The sequence below is a fragment of the Equus przewalskii genome, chromosome 8 (assembly GCF_037783145.1).
Source record: "Equus przewalskii isolate Varuska chromosome 8, EquPr2, whole genome shotgun sequence".
NCBI lineage: Eukaryota > Metazoa > Chordata > Mammalia > Perissodactyla > Equidae > Equus > Equus przewalskii.
In genome coordinates, this window is record NC_091838.1 from 24035099 (window position 1) to 24057729 (window position 22631).

Here is a 22631-nt window from a genome sequence, read left to right on the forward strand (position 1 = left end):
GGGTTGATACTAGATGGTATTTGATTAAGGGACACAAATTCCTGGATCCTGTCAATCCAGCTACCTCGTTTCTTGCCAAGGTTACTAAGCAAGATGGAATCCTAGGGAATAACGGGCATATCAAGTTGTAAAGAAATACCTTCTCTTTAGTTGGGCTTCAGCTCCACCCAGCCATGCAGGACAGGAGCTGGGCTGGACCCCTTGGAGGGCTCTGGTTCCCTCAGGCAGGTTACCAGGACTGGCCTGGAACCAAGGCACACTGCTTGCCCATTTGACTGACACCACTGTACACACGTAAGTCTGGAAACTTGCATTTCAACAGAACAAGAACCCACTGCGGCAGCCAGAGGAAAAAGAGTAGAGAGCAGATTTGTTTCTTATAGGCTCACTTAGACTTCCTCATCTCCATCTCTAAATCGGAACCGTCTTCCTTCTTAGGATAAAGGGGGTGGGATGGAGAAGAAAGGACTCCTAGGGCAGTGTCCTCAACCAGCCTGCTCCTTAGAGGAGCTTTAAAAAATATGGACACCTAGGTCTGATCACAGACTAACTAGAATCTCTGCGGTGGGGCCCAGGCATTTGAGAAAAAGGTTCCAGGGTGATTATAGGGTGCAGCCAGGACTGAGAACTGCTATCCTAGAGGCTAACGTGACTTGTTATGAAAAACTATAGCCAGATAAAACAAAGAAACAAACAGTGATCCCGCTATCCCAGAATAATGACCATTGCCATTGGGGTCTTATCTACATCTAAGACAGATTTTAAAACAATGTGAAAAATTCACATAACCTAATAAAGTGGTACATATTGTTTCCCTTTTACCATTTGTTCTATTCCTGAACATGATTCTTTCCCGAAGCCATTAGCCAAAAATGGAAAAACACCTCTGTCTTAGTCTGTTCAGGCTGCTATAACAAAATACCACAGGTGAGGTAGTTTGTAAACAACAAACGTTTATTTCTCACAGTTCTGGAGGCTGGAAGTCCAAGATCAGAGGGCCAGCATGATGACATTCTGGCGAGGGCTTTCTTCCGGGTTCATAGCTGACATCTGGTTGAGTCCTCACATGGTGGAAGGGATTAGGGATCTCTCTGGAACCTCTTTCATAAAAGCACTAATCCCATTCAGGAGGGCTCCACCCTCAGGGCCTGAGCACCTGACAAAGGCCCCGCCTCCTGATCCCATCACCTCTGGGAGTTAGGATTTCAGCATATGAATTGGGAGGCAGGGCACAAACATTCAGACCATAGCAGCCTCTTAAACATGTTGCTTTGTGTTTAAATTCTTTCCCCATCTTCTCCTTTTCTATGGAATGCATTGCCCACCAGGCAGCAACTGGAGTTCCAAGTTCTTCAATATGCACGGGATCACCTGGCCTTGAGGCATTTCAGGTCCCCAAGCTGTAGTCATGTAATTGGCTCCCTCCTGGAACAGAGATGGTCTTTTTATCACATTGAGTACTTACCCCTGAACCCTTTCATCAGAAATCCTGCAGCTTTGTAACTGTGATGTTGTCAGAGCCACAACAGAGTCTTCTCTTGTATCTAAAATATTATAAAATAGGGGGTCTTTTAGACCCCCTCCAATGGATAAAAGATACGCTTTTAAAAGAGTTGGGGGCATTGTTTTTCAGTTCTCTCACAGAAAATGATTGCCTGAAGGAAAAAAAAGAAGTTTGAGGGTAATCACTCAAGAAAAAGTCTCTCTGTTTTTCCTCCCCACAGCTCTTGGGATATATTTGGTATTTCTCCACCTCAAATTTCATTTCTTTTAATGTTTCAATTCCCATTTTCCCCCACAATTTAGACAGAAATCTCCATTCACCGTGTTGAAGAATCCTGTTCTGAAATGCCTGTATTACAACAAAGCAAGGCCGCAGCGTGGTTCAGAGCCGGCGCTGGGCCCTCGGGAGGCAAGCTGACTGCCGTAGCCCGAATTGGGAAAGGTGTCAGGGTGGAGGCGGCGTTTGAGTTGGGACAGAAATAAATTTAGCAGTGGAGCACCTGAGAGTTAGGGGAAAGGAAAATGTGAGCAGAAAGAAGGTAGCGGGGGAGGACGGAAGTCAGGATTTCTCGATGCAAGGACAGCGAGCTGCAAGACGTGCTTTTGGCCTGGTCCAGGCTTCGTGAAAGGCAATTGTGAGAGGTGTGGTTGTGAAGGAGGATTGTGAACAGGCCCTTGAAGATTCTCCTGACCAAGCAAAGGAGAGTTAGTGCTTTATTCTGTGGGCACTGGGAAGCACTGAAGAATTCTGAGCAGGGGTATGATAATAAATGGTCCTCTATAAAAATGAATTCAGTACACGTGGGTAGGATGGTTGGGGAAGAGATGATGGAGAGGTGATTACAAAGCTATTGCTTTGACTCAGGCAATAAGAATTGAGGGACTCAACTAGGAAGAGGGCAATGGGCATGGAGAGATGGGGATGCATGTGACAAACACTACAGGCGTAATCTCTTCAGGATGAAGTCGTTGGATGGGATGGGCATGCGGCAAAGAAGAGGAAGAAGAAAGAGGTGAGTCCAAGGTTATAAGCCTGGGCAACTATAAGAATGGTGATCCCATAAACAGGAACCAGGAAGGCAGGAGCAGTGGGTTTGGGAGTTGAGACACTTGAGAGAGAAGTTAGAGACGCTATAGACAGAGGCTGACAAGTATTTTAGACCACAGCAACATCAATGACAACAGAAGTTTGGCCTAAGGAGAAGAGGATTCAAGTGCTGTACAGAGTTGTGAAGAAGGAATGAGAAGAAAATGCCCACTTTGTCACACTTGGAAGCAAGGTTAGTTTTTAAATCATCTTAATCTTTTGAGCTCAGCCAGGTAAACTTCTTCCTAGAAAATCTCTCAGGAAATTGTGTTTATAGCTCCTTACACAATCATCAAATATTTACTTTCTGACAGGGAAATTCTGGGCCAAGTAAAGATCCCTTGTGTTTATTATGACAATGAAGTAAAAATAAATGCCAAACAAGGTGGTTTTTAAGGTTAAAAAAAATTACACTGAAGCACTCTTTAGTGAGTCCTATTAATATTTTATTGAGGAAACAGCACTATTTACTTCTGAGTAAGGGTTAATTATCTCTTCCAGAGCAGTTTTTATTGCAAAACAATTAACTTGCTGGCTCCTCCCACTTCCAGGTCTCCCAGAGGTCTTAATTATAACTCAACAACCCTGCAATGGAAAACATATAGGTTGTTTTATTTTAAGTGTCTTTCCTTTTAAGTTCATTTGAAGAAAGTCATGGCAAAAAATAGTACCAGTTCATCAGGTGATTTTAACACTAGGCTGCTTTTGTAGTCCTCTTTCCAGAGTATTCATTTCCAGGATGTGGGAATACGCATAGTTATACACTTCAAACCTGTTGGTGCTTTAAATATTTTGCAAAAGTAGTTCCATGTTCTGCACATATTTGGCACATATGTACTAAATGCTGTGCTAAATGCTTGGCATGAGTTCTTGCACTTATCTCTACAACAACTTGCTGAAGTAGATACTGTTACTACCGTTGATCTTCATTATTTGGGGCTTCTGTTTGGCTAATTCACCTAACTTTCTAAAATTTATTTGTAACTCCCAAATCCATACTCATGGTCCCTTCACTGTCACCGGCAGACATGCACATACCGAAGAGCAGCACAAAATTTGAATGGCTTGATGCACAGGGTCCCAGGTGAAGTCGAACCAGGCAATGCTCTGCCCTCTTGTTTCAGCTCTCAAACCGTAAACAGGTGTCGTTCTTGCAGTCTGTGTAGTGCTATGTTTTTCTCATTTTTTTGCTTTATGTTGGTGATCTCGTTGTTTAAAAAGGTCCCTGAGCATAGTGCTGAAGTGCTGGCTGCTGTTGCTAAGAGCAAGAAGGTTGGGATGGGCCTCGTGGAGAAAACAAGGTGAGTTAGACAAGCTTCCTGCAGGCGTGAGTACAGAGCAGTCTGTTGATTGTGAGTCCGGAGTTAAGGAGTCAAGAATATATATGTTAAATAAGGTGCCTTTAAACAGCAACACACATAAAACAAAGTTACGTATTGATGGGTTGATGAAAATATTGTGACTAGAGGCTCACAGAAGCCTAACCTAACTATTTCCCGTAGGAGCCATGAGTCAGTGTTCACCAATTCAGTGTCTGCAGCAACTTTATAGAACATCACTGCCGTGAACACGAGAATCAGCTAGCATCTCCGCTTTGTAGGTGAGGAAGCTCAGACCCAGAGTCACGTGCTCCAAGGCTTTCAGAATGTAAATGGCAGAGCTGGGATTTGACTTGGTTCAGTTTAATGATTTGAATGCTCTGTTGTCTCTGAAAATCTGGTTTAAAATTGTTCTTTTGCTCCTTCCTATAGTCTTCCGTTGTTTATATTTTCTACTTCAGCCATCCAAATTCTGAGGAACATGTCTTCCACTTAGAGTTTGAAAGGTCTCATTTCCTGTCTGCACTCCTGCATAGGAATCGGGGCTGGCCCTTCTTAACAGCCTGGTGCTGGGTATTCTGGACTTCTCAGCTGCCATGTCACCCACTCTCCTGAGTCCATGGGACATGAGTGTCTACAGCACCCAAAAGTGTGGGCAACAGGAAGTGGGGGGCAGAGGAAAAGTCACTCCATGTATAGGGTCAAAGGAATTGTCAACCTTTGTTCTTATCCCCAGGAATTCTGAGCACAGCACCCGCAGGAAACCTAGTGTTATTGCCCACATTTTATTCCTGGGCCAACATTTTATTCCTTGGCGCCTTGCTTCAAGTTGCCAGCAACATTAAATGCTCATCCAAAACTTCCTGAAAAAACCTATCTCTTTGCAACCACATAAGGGAATTGAAGCATTATAATTTGCTCACACAAAATTGTTAGCAACAGCACACATTTCCGCTTAACACAATACACAAGTCAACACACATACCTTAATTTGCAAGCCTTTATTCTCCCAGAGCTCTGAGCTTCCAACAACTGACATCTATCTACGCACTCTTGAATTTGCTTTGTTGTTTTGGAAATTACTTTTTTCTGAATATTAAACTAATACATATTTATTGCAAATTATTTGGAAAATATAACAAACAGAAGAATAGAGAAGGTAGTTGTTAGGCCCATCGCTTACATATAATCCATCTTAGTGTTTGGGTGTGTGTCCTTTTAGTTTTTCTCCCTTATAGTTTATACAGTACAAAACACTGCATTCCAAGCTTTTTTGCTTAATGTTATACTATAAATATTTTTCTATTTGGTGAGATATAGTTATTAATATTAAATGATAGCAAAATATTCTAGTGCATGGGTTCACCACAAACTAAAGATTTTATATAGCAGAATATTCAGGTTATTTGCTTATTTTTTATATTATAAAACTCCATAATATGAGTCCTTGTAGCAAAATCCTTGCACAAATCTCTAGTTATTTTCTTTGGAAAAGTTATTAGAAACCAAATTGGTAGATCAACAATATGCACATTTTTGAGGCCTTTGAAAGACTCGCACCCAGCTGTGGTGTAAATATTGGTTAGCATCGAAACGTCTTTTACTCTTTAACTGAATTTCCTGAATGCCCCCAAAATGGATTATTAGTGGTGTGGTGGGCAGGCAGGGTGAGGCTTAGAGAAATTTATTTCAAGGACAGTGTTTTAGAAGAAAAATCACTACTTCTTAAATCTTTCAAGTATTGACGGTAGAAAGTTAAGGGCAAGCTGGAACCAGACTAAATGTGTGTCTGTGTGTGGGGGACTATGCTTGGTGGCTGTCATAAGGGGCTCATTTTTTCCCACAATGAGTTCCAAACCATCCCGACTTAGGATGATTACTTGAATTTGCCTCGAATAGCTGCTGTAATGGGATAGTGACTTTTAAATACCTCATAATGATTTCCTGCTCAGAATCTGTCAGCTCTCCTAACTGGCAGGGCCTTTAATTGTTTGGGCCAAATTCCCAAACTATACTCATCTAGCACTTGGAACAAAGTAACTTCTGCAGGTGTAGTTGCTGCAGGGTAGAGCTCCATTGGGTGAGTTCTCCTTGGTGATGAAAAAGAATCATTTAGTACAGGAAGTCTGTATCCGCAGCTGCAAGTATCTATTTTCATCTCTTGGAAAGATAACATTGTGTCATCAGTGTACCATATCATTGGCTAACTTGTGACCATTATTTCTAGCGAAAACCACCACCACCACCATCACCACATCAATCTTTCTGCCTAAAAAGTAATTACTGATCAATTTGTTACTGCCCAAGGGGGGTCATTTGCTCCCAGCAAGACATGCCAATAGTCGGGAAGCAAGGGGGTAGGAGAGAAAGGGTTTCTTTATTACGGCTTGCTAGCAAGAGGGAAGATGGCTGACTAATGTCCAAAAGAACCACCTTACAGAACAAAGACTACAGGCCAGTTATATACAGGCCTGGTTTCCAAGTAGGGGAGGCGGCTGGTCTCTGGGTGGGGGCAGACGTCTGGTCTTAGTTCATGATAGTCCTTTTGTTTTACTGGATATGCGTCAGAGGCCAGAAGAACGCGACCTATATCCTGATCTTTCACTTGTCATAGATGATGGCTATCAGCATAGGCTCTCTGCCCGGGCATCATCACATTCCTCGAGAACTCAAAAGAACAAAGTTATCACTTTATGGCAGCTGAGACGGGCCATAAAATCTACAGGGCATGTCGGGGCTAGTTAATCAGAGCTCATTTAAAGTTACATATGGTTTCTTTTCAACAATATGGCTTCCGTTATGTCAACCTTGTGTTGAGCTGGTATCAAATTCTTAGGACAAGATACATGTTGTTTATATCTAGCAATAAAGAAACAGTCAGGACCACTCAACTCCCCCTCCCATGGTGTGAGTGTGAAATGAATTAGATCCAGGAAAGCATTATACATGGTTCATACGTCAGACCAAAATTTCTCTTTGGAATCTGAACACGTCAGATGGCAGAGAGCAATAGCATTCTTCCTTTTCATCAAGGAAACTTTTATTGTGCATAGCTATAGTTTATGCATGTCCACATTTGTCTCAATGACAAGAATTTGGTCCTTCCTTTTGTCTTCTGAGTAGCCAGTGGTGGCAACGAATGGTGTTTACTCTGGGAACTGTGCTTGCACTAAAACTCACTTATGCATTGGCAAGCAATTCAAATGCTGGTTGTCAGAGTGGGCAAAATTGTGTGGTAGGCTGTCTTTGAGGCCCCTACCACCCCTTCTTGCATACTTTCTTCACTTCCTGTCCTTCCCACTTCCTCTCTTACAACCTGGGTCACAGAGAAGAAGGAGCTGATAAATTTTCAATAAGATGATAATAGTGTATGTTACTCCTCCTAGGAATATTTTAATTTCAAAGCAGATCCACAAGATGGAGGATGCCCTTAACCAAAAAGTAACTAATTTCCAATGTGTGCTTCACTGTCATTGCCACATGTATATATACGTTTATAGAGATGTGTATTTATTTTGGTGGTAAGAGGGTGAGAAATGTCAGAATCAAGAGTAGGAGAATATGTCTCTGTAATGGAGTTGTTTTTATTTGACCTGAAGGATTGCTGATTAATCTGACAAATTGTCAATGTAAACAGCCATGTGGTTGTTGAAAGAGTCATTCCTTTTCATTTATAGTTCTGTATACTCCATCCGTTCTCCTGCTATTACAAGAGCAGAATTTAGAAGCTGTAAAGATTTGATTACTATTAAAATCACTGACTATTTTCTTCCACTGTTAAAAAAATTCTTCACGGTTCATTTCAGCAAATTTCTGCATGATTAAATTGGAAATGTTTCCACAGCTCATTGTTTTCTTTTTGAACTAGGAAAATATTTGCTACAATTCCTAGTCATTAGCGGGACATACAGGATTTCAGATGTGATACACAAGACAAATGTACCTGGTCCTCTCTTTACACTCCAGCACTTCCTGTTCTTTTAGAACTCACATTTCTTTTTAAGGTACAAATATCTACTTGTAAAAGGCAAGGGAAGATTGAAGAGACTGTGTTCAAACAAACAGGAGCTTTTCTAGTGTGATTTTATGGTACATAACTTTTAAATTATTTTATGTGTTTTTATTAAGAAGAAAATTTTACTTTATCCTTTTGGTACTGGGCAGTATACAGTCGAGTATACAGGAAGCATTTCATGTGTTTTTGTCTTTAATTTTGTTTAGAGGAGTAAACTCTCAAAAAATAATTAAAAATAATTTCTTTGTTCTTTTGGGACATTTGTTAGTACATATTGTACAGAAAAAGCTCCATATGCTTTCATTTTATTTGTTACCCAATGTTTAATGACTTTATTTTATTTCAATGTACCAGGAGCTTTTCTTTGGGTGGATCAAACTATGAGTAGTCTTCATCAATACAGGAAAATAGTTCAGTGCCACAAAACGGAATGTGCCTTGTAGCTTTTCTTGAGTTTATCTAGCACCATTCAGTAGCTAAAATCCAGGTAAGGTAATAAATATCACACAAAAAGACCAAGACTCTGGTCAGAGGTTCTTAGTTTCTTAGGCTGTTTCTGAAGAATTCATTTAATTTCTCAAGTTGCAACAAATGTTGCTCTGATGTTTCAATTTCTTTGATTTATTTTCTCCAAATACCAATAGCATTCACAGTGGGGAATTCGATTAACACGTTGGCCTTCTGCTGTTTTCTAAAATGAATTATAGCATTTACAAAAGGCATTACCACCACCACCACCATCATCGCCACCAACATCAACAACTTGATTCTGGCTTGGGCTGAAGCAAATTCATCTTTGTGGGATTTCACAGAACAAAGGTGGGGTGGAGATGTATCTCCCAGTCATGCTGTGGTTTTATTAAAGACATAGATCCACAGAGGACTGAACTTGCAACACTTCAAAAATGGGTCACGTCAAGCAAATTATTAATTAATTAGCAAAAGAAGTTCACTATTGAAATGATGGGAAACTCATAGGAAATTGTTCTTGGATCTGTCCAGGTAAAAAGCTATGTTCTGTTTGGAAAAAGACTTTAAGAGTTGATCACATGTCAGTCCTTGAGAGATTAGGGCCTTATCTTGTAGCTCCCCAAAGGGATTAAACACAACATGTGATGAGGTTTCTGGAGAAAGCATATAGTATTCATTTATTGAGAAAATGAAAGAAACAAATGTCTATATATGAATGTTTTATAGTGCAGAACTCAACCAATTCAGTTACAATTTTCATGCTGACATCCCCAGGATTTGGGCACTCATCAATCCAAGAAGTGTGCGGTGAGTGCCTACTATGTGCCTGGTGTTGGGATAACCATTGGAGATAAAAGGTGAATGAAAATCTCTATATGGAAGTAGCTTCCAGCCTTGTGGGAAGACAAGACTTCACCTAAGTAAATATGGAAATTAAAAGAGACATGAAAACTGATGTGGTGTCGTGATGGACTAACTTCATCCTGAGGAGAGTTCGGAAAAGCTTTGCAAAAGAAGTGACATATGTTGGAGCTGAGTCTTGAAGAATCAGTAGCAGTTGGCCAGGTGGAGAAGAGCGGAGGCGTCACAGGCAGAGTGAAGAGCATGTTCAAAGGCATAAAGCAGAACTTCTCAAAGTCCATCAACAGCACCTGGAGGAGCTTTCTCAGCACAGATTCCCGGGATCATGTACGTATATTTGGAATCAGAATCTCTGTGGGCAGGGCCTGAGAATTTATATTTTGGCAAGCATTCAAATGTATTCTTATGCACTCTACAGTTTGAGAGCCATGGGCATGAAGAAAGACAAGAATTTCTGGATTTTCCCTGGAAAAAACCAATCCTACAGTGGAATGTAGAGATTCTCTGCAGGCATTTCAGGGAATATGATAGACTGAGTGGTTGCTATATTTGTATAAGTTTTACGGGTCCAGTGGTCAGGGATGTGCCAGGATATGCCCTCCAAAGTACCGCATCTTACTTTCTACCACCAAGAAGGAATCACAGTTATCTGTTGGGCCTCTCTGGATTCTAGAAGCAGTGGATTCCACAGCTGGGAATACTGCTCCAGCTCCAATGGAGTGGAGCAAAAGGCTACTTAACTTTGAACATGGCTAGAGTAGGGAAGGACTCTGTAGCAGGTGTTGGAGGTACCAGTGGTGGGGAAAGACGCCCTCAGTTTGGAATTTGTGGCAAGCCTCAGTGGGAGAATCTCAGAACAGGTCCCCGGAGTTCTGGAGTAAAGCCACTTCACTAGCAGCATAGAATTATAGGCTTTTTGAAAAACATCTCCTGGTGTGTTACTGAGCTCTGGTAGACAGAATGTCTGACCATGAAATACCAAGCGACCACTCAGCTGGATCTGTCCATCATGAGCTGTGCAGACCTAGTAAATCATAATGTCAGGTCGGACCGGCAGCAATTCACCATAAGACGAAATGGATACTTCCAGGATTGAGCACTAGTGGGCTCAAGAAAATGGCATGGACAGCAGTCCAGATCCCAGTGCACCCACAACTGTTGTACAGTCCTCTCTTGCCTTATACCTGTGGCTGTATAGAGGATCCTGCAGAAGGGAGAAAAAGCCCAAGTGTGCTTTATGGAGGGTGAGCTTGGTGTGTGGGGCAAACTGCAAATGGATGGCAGCCATGCTGCAGGCTCTCTCAGAGGTGGCCTTGATAGAATGTGGTGAGAGAAAATCCCCACAACGGGCAGTGTACTTGGTCACCCCCCCTTACAATGAAGGAGAAGTGGCTGTGGTTAGGAAATAATGAGAATCATGGGAAATAGTGAATGGCTTGGCCAGCTGGTCAGGAGTCTAGAAGGAAAAAGATTAGAAGGTCACAGCTGCACGTGGATGGACACATGGAGTAAGCCTGAATGTGAAGACCCTTGTATCACATGTTAAGACCCATGAGAGTATCCGTGGAAGAGGCACTAAACAACTGAGCAGATAGGATGACCCAGCCAGTTGATACCTGCCAGCATCTATTATTAACCACCCTAGTGCTGACATGAGGAGCCCATGAATGCAGTGGCTATTGGGGTGATGCATGGGCCCAACAGCATGGCCTCCCACTTACTGAGACCCATCTAGTTACTGCTACCATAGAATGCCTAACTCTGAGCAATTGATCACTTTAGAAATATTACCACAATACTTAGAACTCTTGAAACTTTTCACGTGTATCAGCTGCTAAGCTGGACAAGTCCAGTTTTAGTTCTAGTAGAAATATGATTTGACTTAAAATTCTTTTGGTTGTCTTTAGATAGTTAGTAAGTTGACAATTATGGAAGAGGTCGGCTTTAACAGCAGTAAAGCAGCATCACAGAAATCTATCAGAGAAGATGGAGGGCTCTTGCCAAGTGCTATGAGTGAAAAGTTGAATTTCTTTAAAACTCCTCTTCTCCATCTTATTTTTTTTTTATTTTTTATTTTTGGTGAGGAAGATTGGCCTTGAGCTAACATCTGTGCCAATCTTCCTCAATTTTGTATGTAGGATGCCACCAAAACATGGCTTGATGAACAGTGTGTTGGTCTGTGCCCAGGATCTGAACCGCCAACGCCAGGCCACCAAGCCACTATACCAGGGGTCCAGACCCTCCACTTCCCAGTCTTTTAAATCAAATGTATCTCAGTTACTGTAGGAAAACTCAAAAGCATTAATATTACTTTTTATCTATTCACAGTATCTCATAATAATGGGTTAAAATATTATAGGATATGCTTTAAAAGAATCTTTTTTTGAGAGAGAAAAAAAGTGCCATTTCACAGAAGCCATCGGTCATATAAAAGATCAATTCTATACCTGGGAAAACGTAAGAACAGACATTTGTAATGTCTGTAATCTGTCAAGGTGGTGAATACATGAAAGTCTAGCTTTTGAGAAATCTTTTCTTGGCAGAAGAGTAATTTCAATTGGGAAAAGTAATCCTTGAACCAGTTAAGGAATTTTCTGGAGTTTCAGCATCCAGCATTCAGCATCCTACTTATTTGGGATAGATTTGCTTTGGGGTTTTAAGATTTGCAAAACTTTGCCCTGCCTTGTATTCTGAACTTTATTCAAGTGACTGACAGCCAAAAACGTCTCTATAGGATTGCCCTAGAGAGACTGCATCTGACATTGACCTCTTGGGGTGTGGTGTAGCTACCACATATGACAAAGGTTTCTCCTCTTTTCTACAGTAGAAAATGCTCATCTTGTAATATTGTAAGCTAACGGCAGCAGAGGTGTCTACTCTTTCCCTGGGAACTGGAAGAGAACAAGAGGACTCTGGAGGCCTAAGAAATGACCCAATGGCAAGTGGCACTTTAAAGAGGACAGGAATTCCCTCGGGCCTTTTCCACATACCAATTGTGCCTTTGGGAGATCTTGGATTTTATAGATTTCAGGAGCAAAATAATCAATTTTTCTCCTAGTGAATGAATGGTTTAAAATTAAGCTAAGTCATATTAGGAACTTAAACCTTTGCTTTAGGGAAAACTGAGCTTTCCATTTCCCGGGGCTCCTGTGCCCTCCTGAGAACTTTGTACACCTGCCTGCCAGTTCCGCTTCTCAGCATGCTCTCGGCTCTCTCACTGTGCTGCCTGCTGTGCCCTAAATTCTCCCTGTGACTCCCTGCTTCCAAGTCTTTGCTCTGCCGGAAATCCCCTGTCATCCCTGCCTCTTGAAATCCTACCCGTTCCTTAAGGTTTAGTTCAAAGATCACTTCCTTGAAGAAACCTTCTCTGGTCCCCACAACCGCGATCAGTCTCTCCTTGCTAAGATCACTAAGAATTTATCATGTTCAGTTGTGTTAACAAAACCTATTTAGTACGCGTGTCTCTCCTTCTCCACATCACAAGCTGACTCAGGGACTGCCTCCTCTCTCCTCTTTCCCCTTCCCTGCCATGCACACAGCCTGTGCAGACCTGTGCTTCACGTGTCACAATGCTTAACACAGACCCTTGCCACTAAGAGCTTAATTGTCTGCCCCGCCTTCATCCCTCAGCTAGACTGTAAACTCGGGGGGGGGGGGGGGGGCGATTGTTCTAGAAATATCTTGACAGCCATTGTATCCAGTGTCCAAATCATTTGAAGAGCGCCTCGCCCACAAAAAGCATGTAACATATATTTGTTACTGCTTTATCCCTGTATATTTTCTCTCATAAAGCATTAAAATTAATAAATTTTTTTCATTTGGGCCCAATTGAATTTATTGATAAATCTTTCCAGTCTGTCAAGGGCTTTTGGAGATGAAATAATATTATTATTGTCTAAGCTCAGTTCAGTCCCTCTAAAGCATAGTTCAGGCACTGTTATTAATGACTTAAGAAATGCTTTCGAAGATTACCAGACTGTTTATACAGCTGAGACTGAATTTCTGGAGGAACTTGGCCTCTCTTAAGTCAGCAAAAGCCACAATATACGATCAAAAGGGAGGTAGGCTAATGAACACAGGGTACATTTCCAATGTTGCAACTTTTCCTTTAACAAAGGGATCATTGGAAAGCAGCTTGTAATCCAATGTATATTTCTATAACTTGTCAACATGTAAAAATAAGGAATTTAGCAAACTGAAAACTATCATATGCTAAACTAAATACATTAGAAATGTGTAAAACTTATGCCTTTGGTTTTCTAGTTTTGTAATTTGTAATAAAACAGTTGGGATTTGGTATAAGAGTTGGCAAAAATGTTTTAGTCCAAACACTGCTGCATCAACTAAATAGCTGTTCTGCAGACGAAAATGGAATTTTGGAATCCTTCAACCGAATGGCAGAAGTGTGGGGCGTTCCATCTCCTCGGCCACAGTGACACCCTGGTACCCAAGCTTAGAAACTGTTTACGTAGAATAACACTAAATCTTAGAACTTCTCAGATGTGCAAACCTCAGTTTAAACAACGTGAATGACACACTGGGGGAAAAGGCTGTTAGATTTTCTAAAATAGGCTTTTTCATGGACATACGATAGATGATTTTTTTCCTAAGTTACAATTTGGTTCATTTTAATTTAAGATTGCTATTTATTCCTAATATTTGTTCAACATTCTCCCAGCTGCATAACATGTTTGGAATGTTCTTAGAAACTAAAGATCCAGACTTCGTCACTAGAGCGAAAATACACAAATCCAGAGATTTTCTATGCCCAAGTGCATATTTTAAATTCTGGAGGGGAAGCCCCATAGACTTCCCCTTTCTAATTCTTTCGTAATCACTTCTTACATTTTCCAAGACAAGAACAATGAGGTTGAAATGCCATCAGGCTGGTTGGGTGAATTTATTTTGTTTTATTTATTTGCTTGGAATTGAAGCCATTTGGGGAAAGGAAAAATTTACTCTATGCTATCTATGAGAACGATAAAACACAGGAGGGACTATTGTACTTGCTTCCTTCTCTCCTAAACAATCTAACAATACCATCCTCTCTGGCCTTGCACAGGCTTTTCCACTTTCTCTCCTATTTCTCTGTGTGTTGGCCATTTTTGCAAATCCTCTCCTTTTCAACTTTGGAGCCATTATAAGTCTTTTGACTCTGGTCCTTAAATAATTTTGTGTATGTTAAAAATGCTTGAATATATTCTAACTTGATACATATCTTCCTTATCGTAGTCAGAGAATAGCAGTTACAAGTGGGGATTCTGGAGTCAGGCTGCCTAGACTCAAAACCTGATCCCACTACTTACTGGCTGTGTGACCTATGGCAAGTGACTTAACCTCTCCAAGCTACTGTTTCATCATCTCTAAAATGGAGATAACAATCGAACCTATCTCCTAGGGTTCTTATGAGGATAAATGAGCTCATGTTTGTAAATGGCTTAGCACCGTGTCTGCCAGATAGTTCGTGCTCCAAAAATGTTAGCTTCTGTTTATATGTGGGTTACCATTACTGCACAATCTTCTAATTTTTAAAATTCTATTGGGAATACCATCCTATTCAGCCCTTCATTATAATCATAACTGGGTCATCCTAAGTTGTTTCAGCCAGAGAGGTGCTTCAGGCCTCACCTCGCAGAGCGCTGATATTAATTCGTTTCTTTTTAATTTATCAAGGGACTTCCACTAGCTACTAATTTAGCAGAGCCCAGAGTCCCCCGACACGTCCTTGAGCAGAGATGTAGGAGATGAAGTACGTAGGGAAAAAAATACTAATTGCTTAGCCTTTCAGCTGCTCATTTTCTTGTTTTGCAAAATGACTCCTAGCAGCAGGCAGGAGCCAGGAAAAAGGCTATTCTAAATTGGAACTTGATTTAATGTGTTCTGGACACAAAACTTTCACTTTCAGCCCCATCAAGCCTCAAATGCATGAAATACAACCTGTAACGTATTTAGTAAGTGGCGAGTGGCCCAGAGGTCAAAGGCAACCTGGCTCTGGGGGAAATCCGGAATTGTTCAAAAGTTACTCTTGCTGGCTGGCTCCAGACTGGATGTGCTTGATTGTCACCCTGATTCTGGGAAGGCAGGAACAGGGAGGTTAATATTGGCTCCTTTGGGGCAGCGAGAGAAAAAGCCTTTCCTGATGCTCTGTATCTCCGACTGAAGTGGCTGTAGCTGAGGCCACAGTTCCCAGTGGGTCCACGCAGCAGGGACAATTGCGGTGCAGCCTGTGGTGCTGGGGGGCAGGGGTGGGGGCACAAGCTCTGTTAGTGCTCAGAGGACAGGGTGTGGCCCATCCCACTGCAGGGCAGGTCCTGTTGGTGAGATTGGGGAGAAAAGGGCTACTTCCTATTCATTTGGGGACAAAATTGTTTCTCTGCCTTGTTTTTCTCTGTTTCAACTCATTACCTTTTATTATAGTTAAGACTCATCAAGGGGTAAAATCTACAGACTCTTAGAGGATATTTATTACAGAAAACAATCTAAGGATAAATTCTCTTTCTCGCCACTCTGTCTTTATTCAGAAAAAAGGACACACAATGTATTTAAGTTGAAATGGATTTTTACAGCTGAAATCATAATTCTGATACTAAATAGTTGTTTTAGTTTGGTCCCTTAATATTTCTGGATGTCTGCTTCCTCAGAAAATGAGGGGCTTGGAATGGATGAGCTATACCCCTGTAAGATTTTAAAACTTTATGGTTCTGCTAGAGGCTTAATTTATAAAGAAATATGCTGCCTCCTCCCCACCATCAGTTCCAGATAATGTGCTATTTTTCACAAACATCGCTGATATAGCATCTATTTTCAGTTTCCAATGAAATGGAGAACAATGTGACCCATTTAAAAGCTAGCTCATGAGAGAATATTATCCACCAGTTATCAATCCGTTATTTAATTTTCTTGATTAGGACTGTATGATAGAAACATTTCTTTGCTGCAAAACTAATAGCAGTCTAGACTATATTTGATAATGCTATATATGCACTCTGTAATAGCTTTGAAAAGTGATTTCATATTTGTTGCCAATTCAATTAAGATGAGTTGAGAAAAAGGAGAAAATTCACTTTTGTGCTCATCTGTCCTGAACTACTGAACATTTAGAAAGATATATGGTTTCTCCAGATCATTAAAAATTATAACTGTTAATTTCAATGTGGATTGCTCTTGTGTTTATGATCCAGAAATGATGGCTATTAAGATCATAAGAAATTTCTTTTCTAGTTTTAAGAAAATATTCTTGTGTTCATATCTTGCTTTCTTAGAATAAGTTACAGGATATTTGCTAACAAAGACAAGAGAATAACTGAATAATTAGGAAGTAGCATTATTTTAATGAATAATTCAGTTCCCAGATGTAGTTTCCTAAATTTCATCTATCTAACAACAATCTGGCTAATGTCTACCCATTGGTGATAGTTAAAAGAGGTTGTAGGGGCTGGCCCGGTGGCGCAGTGGTTAAGTGTGCACCTCCGCTTCGGTGGTCTGGGGTTCGCTGGTTTGGATCCCGGGTGCAGACATGGCACCGCTTGGCAAGCCATGCTGTGGCAGGCGTCACACATGTAAAGTAGAGGAAGATGGACGCAGATGTTAGCTCAGGGCTGGTCTTCCTCAGCAAAAAGAGGACGACTGGCAGCAGATGTTAGCTCAGGGCTAATCTTGCCCCCACCTCCCAAAAAAAAGAGGTTGTAAAAATTCATTTCCCTTGAGAGGGAGAAGACTGGACATATTCGGTAAGTGATGTCAATGCTTCCTCATCTTTATGTTCAATTTTAGTAACAAAGTTCCTACCCCTAGGTTAGGGGCAAACACCAGAGTACGTATTTTTAATGATATGTTAACTTCTAAATGCGTACTTAAAAAAATACCAAAAGATGATGGTACATTAGCCAATAAAAATTCTGCACATAGAGATGCTTAAGAAATGCTTTTTGAAAACAAAAATGAACCCATCAATATTGACAGTATTATTCTTAATCCTTTCTAATTTCTGAGACCCTGTCCGGGAACACTCCTTACACACACAGACACAGACACACACACACATACATACACATGAATCACACACGTGTGCACAGACACACATGCACACACACCACATGTGTGGATACACCCCTCCCACACATTCACACAACCCTCCCCCCCACACACACACACACACGCTCCCCTTGAACTGTTGACAGTGGGAAAGGAGGACACACCCTGCAGAGGCAGAAGTATCCAGTAAATGCCTCAGGGAAAGGATTGAGTGTGGCTTGGAAACCAAGCCACGGCAGGGAGCACTGTGTGTGCTGCGCCTTCATCTTCAAAGGCAGCTGTAGAAAAAGGTGCCCAGGAGTGGAGAAAGCAACAAGCGGGTACAAACCAGGCAGCATCGTCAGCAGGCTGCTCATGGATGATGTCTCTGCCTCCAGCTTACTGGATATGGAGAGAGACAATGGAGAGAGAATGAGGGAAGAAAAAGAAGTGAGATGGAGGGTGAGGGAGAGAGAAAAATTGAGGGAGGGGAGAAAGGCACTCCTTAAAGCGTTGACCTGGCCTAAGAGGAGGGTGACTATGGTTCTTGGTTTGCCTTTTGTCCCTGTATAATTAGAAATAGTGTCCCTTCACTCGAAGAGTGTCCCGATGTGGATGATAAATTGTTAACCTATATATGTGCCCCAAATGCTGGTAGCATAACTAATGATAGATTACCAGTCCTGGGACTCTAAAGGGTCAAGTGGTGCAGCCAAGGAAGGAAAATTGCTGAGGATTTGCAGATCAACTTGGACAAGAGGGGAGAAAATGTTACTGCATTTTTCTTGCATAGTTGTATAATTTGATTGATAGACTTCCTGCAGCTTAGATGTGCGGAGAAGTGTTTTGTATCAAAAATTATAATCTCAAAGTTCAATAAGACTTTTCTCTCATATCATTGCTGACGTTGTCTCTGTCTTCTTTTTGTCTCCAAGATAGTCCCAGTGGTATTCATACCCTTGTCTTATCCCCTCCCCTTGAGTGTAGACTTGCTTCTAGCAAGTAGAATGAGGCAGAGGGGATGGGAGTCTTCTTCCAAGATTAAGTTATAAAAAGACTCTGGATTCATCTTGATTCTTTCTCTCTGTCTCTCTTTCTCAGAAACCTGCAGCCATGTTGTGAGCTGCCCTGTGGAGAGGCCCACATGGAAAGGAATTGATGTCTCGGGTCAACAGTTACTGAGGACTGAGGCTGCCAACAGCCACATGAGTGAGCCTGGAAGCAGATCCCGCCCCAGTTGAACCTTGAGATGACAGCAGCCCAGCCCACACCCTGACTGCAGCCTTGTGAGAGGCAGAGGTGGGCATCCAGGCTGCACCCAGATTCCTGACCCACAGAAATGGAGAGACAATAAATGTTTTTTAAGCCCCTATATTTTGGAGTGATTTATTACACAGCAACAGATAACTAAAACAAGCACCATTTTGTCCCCTTGCAAGGGTCATGGATTTGCTTCTTTCCCTCCCACTGACCAAACCTGATCAAAGCAAGATCCTACAACAGGCTGTCAATGAACATTAATTGAATGCCTACTATTTAGTAGGAGGGTCAGAATTCAAAAGAGTTTATGAGGGAAATGGCGACGGTGAGAGGACTTATATGCAGGAGAGGCTTCATCTTGGTGAATTTACCCAGGGCAGACCTCGCCTTACTCACATCTAAAATCTCCAACTCTTGTAGCTCATTGTCCATATAAAGACCCCGTCTAGACCCCTCAGATGCATCTGGTTCCATTTCCAGTTTCTCCACTGGAGACCCCAGCCTTTCTGGTCCCTTCACTGGGGCAGAGGCAGAGGCCAGGCTCGTGGGGCTCTTGCTCTTACTGTTTGAAAAGCAATGGCTCCATTTCCTACAACTGACGATTAAAACTTCTGGCTGACTTGTTACACATTTTACTTGGCTGGTTTTAAAGCACAGCTTACCTATCCATGAGGCCACCATTTCCCTTTTTGGTAAGAGCTCTTCTGTGGTTTTGTTCACTCTTGAGAGGCAACAAAACATAGTTGTTTCAGAGCTTGACTCTGGGTCTTGACTCCCTGACTTCAGGTTCTGGCTTTCAAGCTTGCCAGCAGCTGTGTGACCTTGGGTAATTTGCTTCACCTCTCTGTGCATCCATTTACTCAAACAAAAATTGGATAATAATAACTGTTATTGTGTACCAACGAACACGTATCCCTGATTTATAAGGACTAGAAATGGTTAGCTGTTTTAGAATGACAACCAATCAGGAACACATGGAGGACAGTCTTGCAGAATGCTTGGGCATGAGGGAGTCAATGTGTGCAAAGTGCTTACAGAGCGAGCACTCGGTGATCCAGCTACACTATGACAATATCGTTTGGCACAAATATAAAGCAATCATTTTTAAAATCAAAATGCTTTCTCGAGCTGGGACTACTTTCTCTAATTTAAGTTTTTGGAATTTGCCATGGCTTGTGAAATAACCCACTGGCTTAGAGAGTGGTCCACGACTCAGACTCTGCAAAAGAAATAAGACCTCTCTCAGTGAAGCCTTTAGAAGTCATTCGTGTTCAAAGAGTGGGGATAAGCCTTGAATTACTCCAAGAAAAGAGAAAATGCCTATTTATTAGGTGAGATGAGGACACTACAGAATGGTTCATGGAACTTTCAAAGAACTGAAATTTGTAAAATGAGTGAGGCTATTGTGGAAAAGTCAGTTCTGTTAGTCAAAGGAGAATGTGATTTAAATTTCAGTATTCCATGTAGAGGAGATGAATATGGATCAGGTGATGATGCACAGATATTCACAATGACCTCATTTCATACATGTTGTTAATAACAATAGTTTCAGTGGACTAAGGAACATGTAAGTGTAGAATGCTTTGTTTATAAGGCCTAGAAATGGATTATCGGATTTGGAATTGAAACCCACCCAGCTACCCACACACACATCACAACTTTCACAAGAGGCTTGAGTGTATCTGCTCCCAGACTTTCTTTCTTCTTGGTTCCATGATTCTGTCCCCACTCTCTGCCTTCCTGCTTGTTGCCTAGCCTGAGTCTATGCAATCTATCCCACAGCTGACGCCCTTGCTCCATTCGCATGCTCAGTACATTCTCAGGATGTACAGCTGCTAGAGGGTATGGGTTGCAGCCAAAGTACTATTGTGGTGATGAGAATGTGAAGTCTGCACATAATTTTCCCACAAGCACAGGAGGAGACGTGGAGAAAAAAATCTATGAATGAGTATATATCTAAACTCACAGCAGATTGTAGACCTTTGAAACTCAAAGTGTGGTCCTTGGACCACCCGTGTTGGCATCACCTGGGAGCTTGTTAGAAATGCAGAATATCAGACCCCAAAACTGACCCATTGGATCCAAATTGCTTTTTAACAAGATCCCAGGGATTCATAGGTAAATTAAAGTTTTAGAGGCACTTCCTGAGGAGCATATTTGGTTAAAACTCAGGTTCTTATAGTGGCATGGCATAGCAGTAAAAGCGTGGAACCTGAAGCTAGAACACCTGGGTCAAATCCAGTCTCCACCACCTACTGTCTGAATCATACAACTATCTTAACCTCAGAGACTCAGTTTTCTTGTCTATAAAATGGGAATGATAACGGTACTACCTCACTGGATTGTCACTTGGATGAACAATGGTAGAATGCTTAGAACAGTGACTGGCACATAGCAATTAAGTGCCATATGATTGTTGGTTAGATACATTTTTCTAAAGTTCAGTGTAATATAATAAAAATGTTCTAGAACTTCTTTAAACAGTAAACTGATGGGATGATTCCCAAGCCCTTGTTGCCAATTTCTCCACATTCTCACCTGCTACTTCCTCACTCCCTCTTCTGGGTGGCCTCTGAGCCTTGCACATAGTTCTACTCTGCTTATTACTCTTCAGTGTAATTATCTGTTTATTGCTCTGCCTTCTGCACCAGACTACGAGCCCCTGGGAACAAGCACTGTATCTTGGTCTTTTTGGTAACCCTCTAGAGTCTGGCACAAGTAGGTGATCAACAAATGCTTTTAAAATGAATGAATGAATGGATGTTTGATTGGTCACTATTTCTTAATCTTTCTCAAGGCCCAGACATTTCTTTGTTTTTCTCATGAATTTTTCTCTTTACATCATTTTAACACCATCAATAGGTATTTATGGAGAACCTATTGTATGTAGCTCTATATATTTTTAGGTTTACCAAACACATTTTCACGTTATTTATATCATATTTGAAAGTGATGCTTGGTAGTCCTGATAATGCAAAACCCAGTGGATTTCTATGACATGATTATTCCAGGGAGGAATTTCTGCTTTAAGTAGGTTTAACCCCTGTATCTTTCGCTAACAGGAAGATGTGACTTCAGCTAGCTTTAGCCCATTTTGACACTCATTACAGCATGTTTTATGCACCTAGCTATTTGGACCTAATCAAGGCATACAATCTTGTCTTTGAATACTCAACAAAATACTAGGAAACCGAATCCAGCAATATATAAAAATGACTATATACCATGAGAAAGCGGGATTTACTCCAGGAGTGCAAGGTTGGTTTAATATGAGAAAATCAATTAACATAATACACCATATTAATAAAATAAAAGACAAAAAACTACATGATCATCTCAATAGACACAGAAAAATATTTGACAAAATCTACCACCCTCTCACGCTAAAAACACTCAACAAACTAGGAATAGAAGGAAACTTCCTCAAACTGATAGAGACAATCTGCAAAAAACTGTCAACAAGGATCACACTAAATGGTGAAGACTGAATACTTTCCCCTTAAGACAGGGAACAAGGCAAAGATGTCCACTCACCACTTTTATTCAACATCACACTGGAGGTTCTCCCAGGCAGGGGGAGTCGGGGTGACCGCTAATGGGTACAAGGTATCTTTCCGGGATGACAAAAATGTTCCCAACTTAGATTATGGGGATGGTTGCACAACTCTGTAAATATACTAAAACATACTGAATTGTACACTTTAAACAGGTAAACTATATGTTATGTAAATTATATTTCAGTATAACAGTTAAAAAGTCATTACAATACAAAATGAAAAATGACAAATGTTATAATAGCTGCTAACCATTTTCTAAGCACTGAGGGTGTGCTGGGCAGTATGCGAAACTCTTTAAATACTTTACCTCCATTATCACATATAAGGTAAATGTTGCTATTACATTTCACAGCTTTTTACAGTTGGGGAAACTGAGGCTTAGAAAGTTCAAGTGACCTGCCAAGGTTGCACAGCTGGCAAGTGGTGGAGCTGTAATTTAGTTCTAAATATTGCCAGGCTACAATGTACAGTGAGAGGAAGGGAGAAGGACATTACAAATTCTACTGTTACTGAACTCATGCTCTGATTATTAAACAATTATGCCA

General features: G+C 41.2%; 1 long non-coding RNA gene across 2 annotated transcripts; it reads left to right on the plus strand.

Annotated features, from left to right (window-relative positions):
* Positions 1-437: 437 nt before the first annotated feature.
* On the plus strand, positions 438-18641 carry LOC139085045 (uncharacterized). 2 transcript variants are annotated; one of them, XR_011543030.1, is made up of 4 exons: positions 1714-2783; positions 3812-3891; positions 9170-9583; positions 18371-18641. It is a non-coding gene; the product is annotated as an uncharacterized lncRNA (long non-coding RNA). The 2 variants fall into 2 exon arrangements; XR_011543031.1 differs by lacking the exon at positions 9170-9583 and having other exon boundaries at positions 438-2783.
* The last annotated feature ends 3990 nt before the right edge of the window (positions 18642-22631 follow it).